This window comes from Rosa chinensis, chromosome 6 (assembly GCF_002994745.2).
Source record: "Rosa chinensis cultivar Old Blush chromosome 6, RchiOBHm-V2, whole genome shotgun sequence".
NCBI lineage: Eukaryota > Viridiplantae > Streptophyta > Magnoliopsida > Rosales > Rosaceae > Rosa > Rosa chinensis.
In genome coordinates this window covers 57,675,913-57,691,188 of record NC_037093.1, presented here as the reverse complement: position 1 = coordinate 57,691,188, position 15,276 = coordinate 57,675,913, and the positions used below count along the sequence as shown (strand labels likewise).

At 39.0% G+C, this 15,276-nt stretch overlaps 2 pseudogenes; both read left to right on the top strand.

Annotated features, from left to right (window-relative positions):
* The first annotated feature begins 6,966 nt into the window (after positions 1-6,966).
* On the top strand, positions 6,967-10,407 carry LOC112170528 (annotated as a pseudogene).
* A 1,256-nt stretch (positions 10,408-11,663) lies between these two features.
* Positions 11,664-14,311, top strand: LOC112171647 (annotated as a pseudogene).
* The last annotated feature ends 965 nt before the right edge of the window (positions 14,312-15,276 follow it).

The following is a 15,276-nucleotide window of genomic DNA, read 5'->3' as shown; positions in this document are numbered from 1 at the left end:
TTTTGGAAGCTTGGGTATAGAAATTCGGAGTGGCCCATAAGTTGGGTCCTGTTTGTAATTTTTTCCCAAGTAATTTTCAGACTCAATTTTTGGTATCAACGTGGTACCTACGATCATTCTCCGTCACGTCTCCATCAATTTGATCACGTACAACGCATGTGACTCGTTAAATGATGCCGAAAAGACTGATTTGCCCTCAATTCATTAAATTCTCTCTTATTCATCATCCTCTTCCTTGAAACAGATCAAATCCAAAACTATAAACATCATTGTTCTTCGATAGCCCAAAATAGCTAGGCCCCCCATTTTCAGTGGACACCCAGGCTCGGGACACCCAAGTCTTGGTCCCGATGATTAGAATGGTCGTCTGACGCCACCACTTCCACCAGTATCGCCATTGCCACACAGTCTCTAGGTTCATCAACACCATCCTCCGCCACACCTGCAAATCCATGCGCATCTCGCTGCCCCATAAAAATGCAGCGGCAGAGGCAATGATAAGTACAGTGGTGATGAAGACTGAGACGGCGATGGCGATGACATGGCGGGGGGGGGGGGGGGAAGAGAGTTGGTTGTAAACGTAATTGTTATTTAATTGTTATAAAATTAAGGAATTTATAGGATCTATTTGCAATTACTGGTGTAAGATTTGATTTTTAAGGTTTTTGGGCCCACAAACATTAAACAAATGAGGAAGCCTTTTAAGATTTATGAAAATGGTCCTCTTTAATAAAGTGCGTCTATTGTCACCTTATCATTTTATTTGTTCACTCTACTTGCTCATTACACCCTACATTTTAATTTCAATTATTATATTTATTTATTTTATACCAATAAAAAACTAAAATATATTAAAGTTCCTAATAAAATCATAATCTAATTTACTTCTATGTTTTAAATTTTTTTCTTTTAGTTTCAATGTTCATCTATTAAGTTTTACCTAAAGGCTAAAACTACTAATAATTTTATCCACCAAAATTAAGAAATACCGTTGCAATTTTACCAAAGTAAGAAGATAATTGTCTTTCTTAATAATTTATCTATATTTTTTATCCAACTCGGCCGGTCTTGGGTCTAGGTTTTTGCGAATTCCTCCTCGTCCGGCGGCTCTCACGGTTGATGTAGGTCCGCCTCGTCGCTAATGGGTTGATGTCGGACGGGTGTTTGAACACCAAATGCTTGAAAAATCTCTTGGGATGTGGTTTGGCTAGATGGTCTGACGATAAGCACCTGATGAAGTCTTGGGAGCGGTGGACGACAGTGCAACGTGGGTAGCGCTTCGTCGGAGCACCTCCAAGATTGACGACATGATGGCGGGGTGCTGGATCGGCTGCATCTTGAGAGGCTTGGGTCGTAGCGGCGGGGCTCAGTCGGGCTTCATCATGGGTTGCGGTGCTACGGTCTGGAGTGGGATTGAGGCGACGAGGTCGGCGTTGGATCAGTGGTGAGGTCAGGCGCGGCAAAGTCGGGTGACGGGGTGCGGTGGCCGACGACCAGTGAGGCTGATGATAGACTTTGGGCTTAGGTCAAGCCATTTGTTGGACCTGAGTTGGATCTTCCCTTGGGGCTTTGGGCTGCTATTTTAGGCTTGGTTTTTTTGACCTAGGCCCTATTTTTCAGTTTAGTATTTTGGTTGCAATAATTCCCTATTGTTTTTAGGGAGCTATCTTGGTTTAGTGAGCATCATCGAGTCTAGTTTACTCTGCCTATTTACTATATATGTAGTAGTCAATAGTCTATAGGCTTCTTTTATGAGCATGGAACCGTCAAATGATTGGACCTAATCTATGTATCACAATGCTACTTCCACAAACTCTTTATCTACCCCATGATGGTAGAGAGAGGATATGTAATGGCCATTTCTGACTTTAGATGAATGATAGTCGCCCTATTTGGGTTTGTTAAAAAAAAAAAAAATTTCATCTATTATAATCCATGTTAAAAAATTAGTAAGTTAACAATTATGAGCAATGAAGAAGAGATTGATTTTTTTTTTTTTTGTGTTTTACAAATTGTATTGCAAAGATGATAAGGTTAACACTAATAATTTTGTGAATTGATCACAAATTACGATGAGGAAGCAAGAAAAGGATTAAAAGAAATTAATACATTCAAATATGGGTGGAGAATATGAAGATTAATGTTATCCAATGAAAAATTAAGTAGTCTTTGTATTTAATTAATTAGTTATGTATTTAGATACTCTCTCTCTCTCTCTCTCTCTCTCTCTCTCTCTCTCTCTCTCTCTCTCTCTCTCTCTCTCTCTCTCTCTCTCTCTCTCTCTCTCTCTCTGGCTCTGCTCGAAGGCTAGATGTGGATCCAGCTTGGCTATTTTCATTGCTCTGAAGCGGTGATGGATGGGAGCACTAGTTTTCGGTTATCATCAGGCTCGCGTAAGCGGGGCTGTTTCCAAGCGGGGGTGATGGTACAGCGGCGTCTGCTCGTTGGAGGCGTCAAGGTGGAGTCCTCATTCTGATGGCGGTGATGGTGGCCAATGGTGGTGCTGCTACCAGATCTGCACAAAGAGTGAAGCATGGCTGGGTTGGGCCTATTGTTGGGCTGGTAGGGTTTTTGCCCTAGGCTCATAAACATTCTCTTTGTTTTAGGGATCCTATGTTAGTAGAACTTACTTTCAATAATTTACTAAGTTTTTAGGGATCTATGCACTTTCTATGTCTCTAGTGCCTTTAGAGTAGTACTGAAGGAGGAAATGCTTATGATGATTTTACTTCTCCGACTTCTTACCCACTCGTATCAGATGGATCAGATTCTCCATCCTCAGGTCGTCAAATTTCCAAATGCAGAAATTTTAATTTCGTTCTTTGCAGCCTTCCAATTCTGAAGAATGTGGCCCTTCGTTTTTAGAATGACATCCTTGAGCAAGACTATTTTGTATTTCCCTCGTGCTGAAGAAGTATCTACAGCAACAACCAAATATTTACTTCTGCAACAATCTGGTGTTCTCTGTTTTGATTGTGGCTACCCCCCCCCCCCCCCCCCCCCCCCCCCGCGCGCATAAGCAGATATTGCAATAGCGTTTTGTAACCCAACTTCTAGCCAGCTTTTTCCAGAAGCTGCTGTGGCTTCCTTCGAAAAGCAGAAGCGGCCTCACCCCTCTTTTTAGAAGCCAAAAGCCGGGAGATCACTGTGGTGCTGGTGACTGTAGATTAATGAAATTTCGATAATACCAGTCTCTGCCCTCCATTTCTTGAAGGAATCACGCAGACGCCATGGATACTCTTCTCTTCAGTCTTCATGCATACGCTGCTCCTCTTCAGAGACGCACTCAAATCTCTCTCTCTCTCTCTCTCTCTCTCTCTGACTGGCATCACCTCTCTCCTTAACCCTCTGGCCTCTCTTTCTTTTGTCCTCGTCAATCAACATCACGATTTCGGGTATTGGAGTTATGGAATTAATTGAATATATTTATGGAAAGTTGGGGAATTGGGGTTTAATTCTTCAGCATTTTTTTTTTTTTTTTCAGATTTTGGCTTTAAGGAAATAACTTTCTGGGTCTATGTTTCTGCTTATGAAATTGCTCTGGTTTGGGCATTTATTGGTGTGAATTTGAGTTCTCAGCTTAAATTCAAGGTAGCTGATTAGCTTAGCTGCCTTGGAAATTTGTTCTAGAAGTTGGATACTGATTTGGTTGAGAAAATGGCTTGCATGTTCCAATTGAGAATGAAAAAGATGAAGGCTTGAGCTGTGTGAGTGTAATGTTGGGTTTTTTATTTTATTTTATTTTATTCTTTTTAAAGAGGATCAAAGGGTTTCACTCCTACCCCCATGGTAACTCGAACCCATGACTTCGTAAATAGGTAGTGGGTGCTCTAACCACTGAGCTAACACCACTTCGTCGTGTAATGTTGGGTTTGCTTTAGAAGTGAGTTCATGTTTATATTGTTATCAATATATTATCAAAACTTTGCTTTCTTTTATGAAAGTGAAAACTAAGAAGAGATATGAAAGCGATGTTTATGGAAATAGTGTAAATATTTTCTCAATCTATGGAAATTCTATTCATAGAAAGTGCTTCATTTGCATATCTATGTAAGAATTAGTATGACCTCCTGTCAGGGAAGCTGACCATAGTAATCATAGTAAATGCATACAATCAAGATCCTACAATCAGTTCTAGATTGATTAGATAAGATGCTCGATCCATCATTCTCTCCAGCATATCTGCTGTCACTTGAATGCAGACTACTAACTTATTTCTTTCCTTTAATACTCCCCCTCAAGTTGGAGTGTGGATGTCAATGACACCCAACTTGCTGAGATGTGCATGGAAAGCTGGTGCACGAAGAGGCTTTGTGAGCAAGTCTGCAATTTGATCTCCAGTTTGCACATAAACAGTCTTGACTTCACCCTTGTTGATTCTTTCGCGAACCGTATGACAAGCTAATTCAATGTGCTTTGTTCGCTCATGGTACACTGGATTTGCTGCGATGTGTAGGGCTGCCTGATTATCACAGAATAGTTTTGCTGCTTCAAGATGTTCTACACATAAGTCTTTCAATAAGTACCTAAACCAGCTAAGTTCACAAGCAGTTGCAGCCATAGAACGATACTATGCTTTTGTCGATGATCTTGATACTGTGGCTTGCTTTTTACTTTTCCATGACACAAGTGACTTGCCAAGGAAAATACAGTACCCTATCACTGATCGTCGTGTAATTGGACATCTTGCCCAGTCTGCATCGCAATATGAGATCAAATGAAGAGAACTGTGTGCAGGGAACAGTAATCCTTGGCCCGGGACTCCCTTGAGATACTGAAGAAGTCAATGAGCTGTTTTAAGTAATCTCCGGCCTAGTGATTGTAAGATAAATTAACTTCCCAATCAATCTCCGATACTTAGTATGATCCTTGAGGGCATCACTCCCTTTTTCGGTTAACACCAAATCAGGCTCTATAGGTACCTTTGGAGGTTTCACCCCAAGTAATCTAGCCTCCTCCAATATATCCAACGTATACGTTGACAAACTAAAATTCCAGCTTTTGAGCGTGTAACTTCTATTCCAAGGAAGTATTTGAGTGGTCCAAGATCTTTAAACTTGAAACAACTGTTGAGAAACTTCTTGAGATCACTAATGGGCTTCTCATTGTTCCCTGTAATAACTATATCGTCAACATAAAGTAATATCACAATAATGGAATTCTCATGGACCTGTGTAAACAATGAATAATCTGCGCGAGACTATTGAAAACCAATTTCTTGAATGACATAAAAGAACCGTTGGAACCAACTGCAGGATGCTTGTTTAAGACCATAGAGAGATTTGTGAAGTCGACAAACCACATTCTCCCCCTGTCGACGATAACCTGGAGGAGGCAACATGTAGACCTCCTCATTAAGCTCACCATGTAGGAAGGCATTTTGCATATCCATTTGGTGCAAAGGCCAATCTTGCACAGCAGCAACAGTCAACAGACACCGAACAGTAATCAATTTCACAATAGGGGCAAATGTATCTTTGTAATCAATGCCTTCTCATTGAGTAATCCCCTTTGCAACCAGCGAGCCTTGTAACGTTCGATGGTGTCGTCGGCATGGTATTTGATCTTGAAGATCCATTTACAACCAATATGATGGTGACCAAAAGGTAGAGAAACCATGGACTATGTATGATTATCTTAAAGTGCCCGAATCTCAGAATTCATTGCCTCAACCCATTGAGGGTCATGACGAGCCTGCTCATAGTTTGCTGGTTCAACCAATTGAGACACATTATGCACAAAAGAACTATAACCAGGAGACAACCCAAAGTAGGATACATACTGTTGAACTGGGTATCGAGTGCCGGACGTGGAGGAAGAGGGAGCAGCCGGGTCAAGCAATACGGCGTGATTGGTTTTGTAATATTGAAGATAGGGTGGTGGCTGTTTCGAACAATGGGACCGTTTGGGGGTTGGCAGAGGCAGAGGTACAGGCACAGACAACGGCGGAAAAGCCTCTGAGTCAGTTAGGGCCGGAATTAGGGAAATCGTTGACGGAAGTAGTGAGGGTGAACTCGGGGATGGGGTTTACGATGGCGACATGAAGGGATCTACTGTGGGAGGGCTCAGCGGTGGGAATTGTGTCGCCGGCAACAAGGAGGGAGGTGATGAAGGAATCGGTGGAGAAGAAGGAATCGATGAAGGAGTGGGAGACGCGGATGGGGTTGCGTCTGGTGTCGAAGAGGAAAGAGAGAGATTGAGGTCGGGAGGTGAGGCAGAAGGAGATGAAGTGGGCTGACCAGGCTCTTGAGAAAGAATGGGCTGAGAAGATTGGGCTGGGTCAATGATGGGAGTGGGTAGGACTGGGTGATCTTCTTGTTCCTCAAGTAGTAATGTAGTTAAAGGCAGAATATGTTCATGAAAAATCACATCCCGAGAAGTAAATAATTTTTTGCTTTCAAGGTCATAGAGACGGTAGCCCTTTTGGCTATGAGGGTACCCAAGAAAAATACATTGACGTGCACGTGAAGAAAATTTATGAGAAGGAGTGAGATTGGTTACGTAACACAAGCAACTGAAGACCCGAAGATGTGTGAATAAACAACAGTAACAGATGTCTGTGTAAAAACTAAAACATTTTCACGCAGTTATCTGTGTGAATATTAATTCACACTGATTTCTGTACCTATTATAAATTAGTTTATTTAGAAATCGTTAATTTTTTATATTATGTGAATTATGAAGGGACGGATTTTCGTTACAATAAATTTTTGATACATATTTTTGTGTGAAATGAATAACACACGAATATCTGTGTGAAATGTTAACACAGATATCCGTGTGAAAAGAACAATTAGCTACAGAATTCCGTGTAAAGAAGTCTATTAGAAACTGAATTCCGTGTAAACAATGAAATGACAATTGACATGAGAGTTATTAGTTACTGAGGTAAATACACACAGATATCAGTTGTAAATATGTATGTATTCCACACGGATTTCCGTGGGAATTCTTCTTATAATTAGCAGATTGATCAAACACTACAGGAAAAAGGTAAATCTCTCCCTCTCATATCAAAGGGTAAACCCCAATACCCAAATTCGTTTCTAGACCCAACCCGTCCAAATCCCTCAACCTCACGCTAGCAAAAGCCACCGGCAGAGGCGTCGATTGCAGATCAGCCGCCGTCAATTCCAAGAGCCACTCTCCAATTCCTTGGCCTTTCCTTCTCCGCCGCCGATAAACAATAACCAGCCCGACTTCGTCGGCGATGAGAATATGCCCTTGGAAGGTGTCATTCTGTTCGACAAGCCTAGCTCCTTTGCTCGAATCAGAAAATGGGGGTTAGTAATTCATCCTTTTTAGTTTGGGCATGTTTGTTCTGAGAGGCACATGACAAACAAGGAGTATATGTTGTTGTTATTATACAAATCACCAATATTTTGTCATTCATGCCAGTTTTCGTATATGTTGTTGTTCAAAAAATTCATTCTTATATGTTCAATTCGTCAGGCTTGGGCTAAGTTCTGAACATGGAATTTTGAATAGAAATAAACTTGAGGAACTAACACTGTAGCTTTGGGGGTTCGTTGTATAGCTTTTTAAGTAAGAAATGGAAACTAGAAAAGCTAGGTTTGTGAAATCAATGTCGAAAGGGTTTAGAAAATCTAGACCCCTTTTTTCATTAGTAGTTAGGTTTGATTGGTGGGTTATTTGGTTCAGGTAGCTACTGCAAAGATATAGAAACAGCCGAATCATGTCTAATGAAGGAAGAGTGCACCCGGATTGCAGGAATGCATCCAATCCCTACCATGAATGCAGCGAGTTTTGCTTCAAAGTTATTGCTGAAACCAAAGCTCGGATGGATCAAAATCAATCAGGTTATTCTTTGAACTGTTCTTGAGGCACTTTTATGTGTTTATCAATTGAAAGAATCTTGTACCATTCTTGTCTAGGATATCGATTTTGTTTCTCCATTTTCTGTGTACGTTTGCATATCTTAATGCCGATCGTTGTGATTTGACTCTCGTATGTGATATCACGATTGTAGACAAGTTTTTTTTGTACTTCACTGTTAATTGTGTAACTGTGTGTTGTAAGATCGTGATTTACAGAAGCTGCTATGATTAGAAGTTGAATGAAACTTAAGGTTTATAGATTTTATTGATTATTGCAACTTCTGTAGTTATAAGGGAGCATGTCGAAAATATTTATTTTGTATGTTTCATTTTTTCTCCTTTATAATGAGATCTTCATCTTCTTTCTTCAACTCTACCCCTTCGTATTAGAAGTATGCATGCTATAATTTTAGTCAAGAACACCTGGAATTCTGTTGTTTTCTATATTGTGGAACCCTTAATAAATTATTGTTATCCCCTATAATTTGTGTTTCTATACCTAAAATATTTCTTCTCACCTACATCAGAATCTGTACAAGTTAGTGGTGGTAGTGGCAAATCAAAATTAGAGGCTGCTCAGCAAGAGGAAGATCTAGATAGACCATCAGAGACTGATGAACATGCTGGTGATGGTGATGAGCCTCCGCTTGACAAGGAGGAGAATATGGAAGGAGCCTTCACGAAGTTCACAGGGAGGAAGAAAAAGTTGTGGGAATTAAGGATGAAGATGGTAAGGTTCTCTGACACTGGCAAAAGTAGACTTAATTGTCACAGAGTTTGTTGGATTGTTTTGCCATTCCATCTTACTTTCTTTTTGACTTACTGTCAAAATATTTCAGAATATGGCTAGGAATGCAAATCAAACAGATATTGCGGCTGAAAAGAAAAGACTGGAACCTCCACAAGAATCAAGGGGCATTTCTAAATAAAAATGGCTTGAAGAGAGGAAAAAAAGAATTGGTAAACTTCTAGATGCAAATGGTTTGGATATGAAAAGCGCTTACATGCTAGATACACAAGAGATGGCAGAGTCAAAGTACAAGAAATGGGAAAAGGATCCTGCCCCATATGGCTGGCATGGTGTGCTCCAGTACCTCTGCTCGTTAATTATTGTTTCTTTTGTTGTTTTGGTTTTAGTTCAATCTAGTCTGTTTATGATTGATAATGATGGTACACATGTGATTTTCATGTTCCACTGTTCCGTAACATAATTTTAGCCATATTTCATAAACGCTGGCAACTTCAATTTTTTTTTTTTTTTTGGAGTTCCAGAGTATGGCAGAAATCAAATGGCTTAGATTATCTGGATGAGTTGTAGTCTAGGTTGAGTACGGTTAATCAAGAGAAAATGGAGTCCTGGATGTGGGAACAGCTAAAATTTTGTTACAAAATATGGTTGGATAGTGTACCAGGCATCTCCTTAGTTCAGTTGGCTATGTCATGCCCTTTCATGCCTGCTTTTGCACAATGAAAACCTATTTAGCATAGTTACATAGTGATTTGCATACCCAAAGTTACTAATTCTGGTTGTTGCTGACAGATGATTCCTGGTATAGTTTTGGTTGATGCTTTTGCTTTTGGTCAGATGCTTGGATTCTACAAGTAAGTATTAATACTAGAGCTGATTTCGTTTGTGTTATTTTCAGTGATTGATGCTATCTGTATACGTAGGAGCTAGGACTTAGTTTTGAATGTTAATGTTCTGCTTTAATATTTATAGCCTTCTGAGAGGAAAAGTAGTTGCTAGAAATGATGGTATGAGGTCCATACAGTAGAGTATTCTGGATTTCTGGTTATTCAAGCTTGGCATGTATCTACATTGTAACATATGAAAGATTTTAGCTCCTTTCCTTCATTTGTAGTGTAGGCTGATAAGAACTCTAATATATAACTTGTACATCTATTAGCTAGCTCCATACTTCTGTTCATTTTAGATAACAATTAGAATATGCAATCAGCTGAGTATTAAAATTTGATTGAATGAAGCTGTGTTCTATTTGTTTTCAGGTGCAGGGGCTATTTCAGCATTCTATACCGCTGCTTGCGCTGAACTGGCACAACAACCTAGCTCCGATTATTCTGCGCTTCAAACTCTAAATAAAAGGACCCGTTGCATTCTGCGATTCAACTGAGTTTGAAGAGTCGGTTGCACAAGTAAGCTATATTGCTTTCCTTAGCATTGGATGTTGGACCTGTGATAGCCAGTGAATAGACCTGTGATACCAACCCCAGCCATCAATGATGCGTATCGACCCGAAATGCCTCAAATTGTTCCAGATTCGCAGCTGAACTGAAAGGGCTTGTTTCACTTAACATTATCTAGTTTGATGGTTATGTTGTTGTCTACTTTGAGTTCGTCCTCAAAGCATTTTGATGGAAATTATTCTTGGACAAGGATTATGTTGTTAAAGGGGGAAACTCTTAGTGATATTTCACCTTCAACAACAATGTATTCTAGAAAGCAGCCTTGATTTTTGTAATCTAAGAATTTACTTTGGTACGAAATGTATTTTGTTAGGAATGTAAATAACATCTTGCTATGAATGTAAAGTTTAATATTTTCGATTGAGTTGTGGATTTGTTCACTTCATTATAAATATTTAAAGTATATTTATTGTAGAGAAATAAAAGTATTATTATGTTTAGGTTGCAAATTAATTAGGAGAAATATTTATTTTTAAATGTTGTCACTTTTACACACTGAAATCAGTGTGAGTTAGAGTATAGGGATTTCACACGGAAATCCGTGTCAATAAGGTTATATAGGTTTTGACACAGAAATTAGTATGAATATCACTTCACATAGAAATCAGTGTGAAATAGAGTTTACATATTTGGCACAGAAATCCGTGTGAAATAGAATAGTTCACACAGACTGCATTCAATTACAGTAATCTATATTTATGGAAATATAGTGGGAGCCCACGTCTAATATTCACACGGACAAAATAATCCGTGTGAGATGAGTATTATCCCCCTCCAAATCACACGGTAACTCAACCTGTGCGTGTACCGTGGGTAAAAGCCATCACACACTGAAATCCGTGTGAGAAAGCTTTATTTCACACGGATTAAAATCTGTGGGTAATTGTTGTTTTGCTAGTAGTGAAACCAACTTTTGTATCCTACTCTCCGAACTCCTTCCTGTCTCTTTACTATGAAACCTGCATATTGGTCTCCACAGCTGTAATTTGTTCTGTTCCGTAGTCATAATGCTGCATGTTTTCCCAGAAAACATACTTGTGAAACCGAGAAATTATAAAAGAGGAGCATTACATAAAGAAGTTAAGATTTAAAGTTTCTTTAATGTTTTAATAGTAAGGTAATCTTGAATGGAATCAGAAAGCATGGAGGAATGTGCAGAAGCATTACTCTGAATGCAACTGACCTATCTCAGTTAAATTTCAAGTAATTCCTCAACTTTTTCATCATCATCAACATGATCTTGCCATGCATTCAACTTGATTTCTTATTCAAGAAGCTTTCTGAAAACCATTCAAAACCAACAAACCATGAGAAATTTACAACCACCAAAAACTAAACCACAGGGATCAAAGATTTTCAAAGCAGTAAACTTTCACATTCGGAGCCAAAGTAACCAAAATCAGCTGCTTGTGATGATTCTGGGCATCAGAATTTACATATCGTTCTAACAGCAGATAAAGAATCTGCCAATCAAACCCACAATGAACCAAAATGATTAGACCAAACACCAGAAAGAACACTGATTTCCCAGCAAGAAACAAAAACCCAGAAAAACCCATTTCGCCAAAACCCCAAAATTCTTGAAGCCAATGAATAATCAGCGTCATCACCAAACAACTTCCACTTGGAGTCTACGAAGTTCAGCATGCTCTCTCTATCTGTCTCTACTTGCACAGAGAGAAGAAACAAAAGGAACAGCATGTCCCTTTCGTCCTCTCCCTCTCTCACTCTCTCTTCGCGCAGATCGAAGGACCAAACACGCAGAGGCTAATGAACACCACTCGGCGCGAAAGGTTGCGGACACCTTAGGTGGCACATCTATCGAATGGTAAAAGGACAGAACCGTAATTTCAAGCACCGGCTATTACTTTGTTTTATACGAACACGGCCTGGTTCTCATCTGCATCTTTTGGTATTTCCCCACCATATATGGAGTACTCTCCGAAAGTTATTATTTCTCTGTTCTGCTGCTATATGCTTATATTGCATATTACCAGTAGTACCTTGGCTTTGAAAGACTGCGAGTTTCCAGCCATCTTCAACTTCGGAGACTCAAATTCAGATACTGGTGGATTAGCCGCATCCCTTCTATTAACACCAACCACACCTTATGGAGAGACCTATTTCCATATGCCGGTCGGAAGACTCTCTGATGGAAGACTCATTATCGACTTCCTTGGTATGTTTTTTTTACCTTCATTGTAAATTAACATGTACAGGTTATATCATACGCAGAGGTTCAGAGAGAGTTCTTCCTGGTTGACAATTCAAACTTATATGATTGTGGAAGGAAATACTGCTTTTTCTCGAGGTTGAATTATCATACTTAGTAGCCAAAGTGGTAGGCCCGAGATCGTTAATTTGTAGACACTCATTTCTTGATGATTTTGCACTGCACTTTTATGTGTAAACATAATGAGGAGAGAGAGTACTGTAGGTGGGATATATCAGTGGATATGGTTGAATAGACTGGGATAAAAGGCTCTCCCATAATTTGGGATGTTGAAATAATTAGTTCTTACATTAGAATAAAATCATAAATTGCTTACTATAGAATAGATTAAGGGTGGACTTTGCAGAGGTTTTCTCTTCTCCCCTTAACTCAATTATTGATTAGAGTTTGTCTTTCATCGTTTCAGTTTTATCAGAGACATTGTGTATAATGCGTTGTTTAGATACCAGATGTATTTTGTACTGTATTGATTAGACTATCTTGTGGTTCAGCAAAGAGTCTTGGTCACCCTTATCTAAGCGCATATCTGGATTCTCTCGGGACAAATTTCTCGCATGGTGCAAATTTCGCCACTGCAGCTTCCACTATCAGACTCCCAGATCTCATTTTACCAGCCGGTCAATTTAGTCCCTTCTACCTTGATATTCAATATATGCAGTTCCTGCAACTAAAATCCAGATCACAACTAATAAGGCATCGAGGTAAAGTACTGAAGAATGTCAATGTCTAGGAATCACATTTACTAATCTCGTCACTTCATTAAGATGAATCCCACTTTTACTAGGAAGGTGACCAGCTTTTACTTTTGTAGGGGAAGTATTTGCAAGTCTAATGCCCAAGGAGGAGTACTTCTCTAAAGCATTATACACATTCGACATTGGTCAGAATGATCTTAGCGAGGGATTTACCCGCGGTAACATGACTATACAGGAAGTCAATGCATCTGTAACTGATATAATCACTGGTTTCTCAACTTATATCAAGGTAATCATTAGCATTTACCAAAGCTTGTCAAATTTACCCCACAAAACTAATTTCTTTCGCTGAGGGCCATGTGTTTGATTTTAAGTTTCTTAAAGGACAAGCAACAATATAATCACGTGTGGGGTTGAAGTTGATTTGATTCTTCTGTTGTCATGATTTTTGTTGGTTGTGAATTTGTGATGATGTAGAAAATATATGATTTGGGAGCAAGATGAATATGGATCCACAATACGGGGCGATTTGCTGTCTCCCTTACATTGTGGCAGACTTCCCATCAGCTCAGAAAGATGAGATTGGCTGTGCAAAAGCTTACAATGAAGTAGCGCAACATTTTAACCACGAGCTGAAGCTGGCCATAGTTCAACTCAGGAAGGATTTTCCTTTGGCTGCATTCACTAATGTAGATGTGTATTATGTCAAATACTCTCTTTTCAAGGAACCTGAAAAGTATGGTAAGTCGATATTGAAGCATTATAAATCCTCATAACATTTTTAAATTTCACGGATTCAAATCCCCTGATGAATTCTTTACGTCTTTTTGTTGTGTGCATCATTTAAAACTACTAGTACAGCTGTAGTACTATAGAGTAACTTGTTAGTTAGTTTTTGAGTATGAAATGCAAACTCACCTCGATTTTTAGTGATCATATATTATCATCACAGAGTTTGAACCGCCTACTTTAATAAAACATATTATTTGCTAAAACATAAAGAAATCCAAAATCATATATTTTCACTTGTATTAATCAATTGATCGTAATTTTTGCAGGATTTGAGCTCCCACTTGTTGCTTGCTGCGGTTATGGTGGTAAGTACAACTATAACAATACCGCTCGATGAGCAACAATTACAGTCAATGGAAGCCAAATATTTGTTGGTTCATGCAAAACTCAACTAGAGTGAAGTAGTGAACTGGGATGGTGGTCATTACTCCGAGGCAGCTGCGAAATTTGTTTTTGATAAAATTTCAACCGGAGCATATTCAGATCCACCTCTGCCCTTGAAACAAGCATGTCACAGGAGTTTGTACTAAAGAAGAACTTGGTGAAATGAACCTTCTCTTTTAGATTACTTGTCTCAGAAGTTTGAACTAAAGAAAATAAATTATCTTTCACAATGAATCGATAATTCCGGCTGGCCCAATATAGTTAAGTTGCGATTTCATGTCTAAAAGACAAACTCAGCCTTAGGTCATAGCAGCCCAAGGCCCAATACATATTAACGTTTACCTTAAATTTTTTTTTTGAGTATTATTTAGACTTTATTGACAAATTGCGCTCTAGAGAGTGCCTGATTATGGGACTGAGAGGGATCCGTTGGTGAAAAAGGCCGAGAAACGTAAAAATCTTTCACAATCTCTAAAGAGATAATACACTAATAAAACAAGAGATAAAATATTCACATTGACGTGGTGGATGTTATCGATTTAAAACAAACTGCTCACTTTGACACATATGACAGATATGACTGACAAAAAAACTTTGACAAGAGATTTCATATTTTTATTAATCGTTTAACCAAAACGACACATACAATAGTCTTTTATTAAAATACAACATGTCCTTTAAATGACACTAGAAGCACAAACATACTCGTATTTTGAGTACTTTGTGCAACTTTACATTAATTTCTTACGAGCATTTCTATCATATATTGGAGGCATCATTGTTGGTAGAAACAATTACAGGAAAATGAATTCTTTCACAACAGAATTTGGAGACTGGAGTTCGAATTTTGAGACTGGATTTCCGATCCATAAAAGTCTCTTCTTATCTTCTTCTCATCTTCATCCTTCTTCATCTCTCATTATCCGCTCAGTGCATGCAAATCCCTATTCTCTGGTTTCCACTTTCCCCTTCCCAAAGTCATCCTCAGAAAGAATCTCGCAAACCCTTTCAATCAGGTACTGAATACAACCTCCCCTCTCCACTACCACAAAACTGACCTAACAACACCATTAACAATGGTGTGTATTGAATCTATAGACACCAATCAATGGTGTTGAAGAGCAATAGA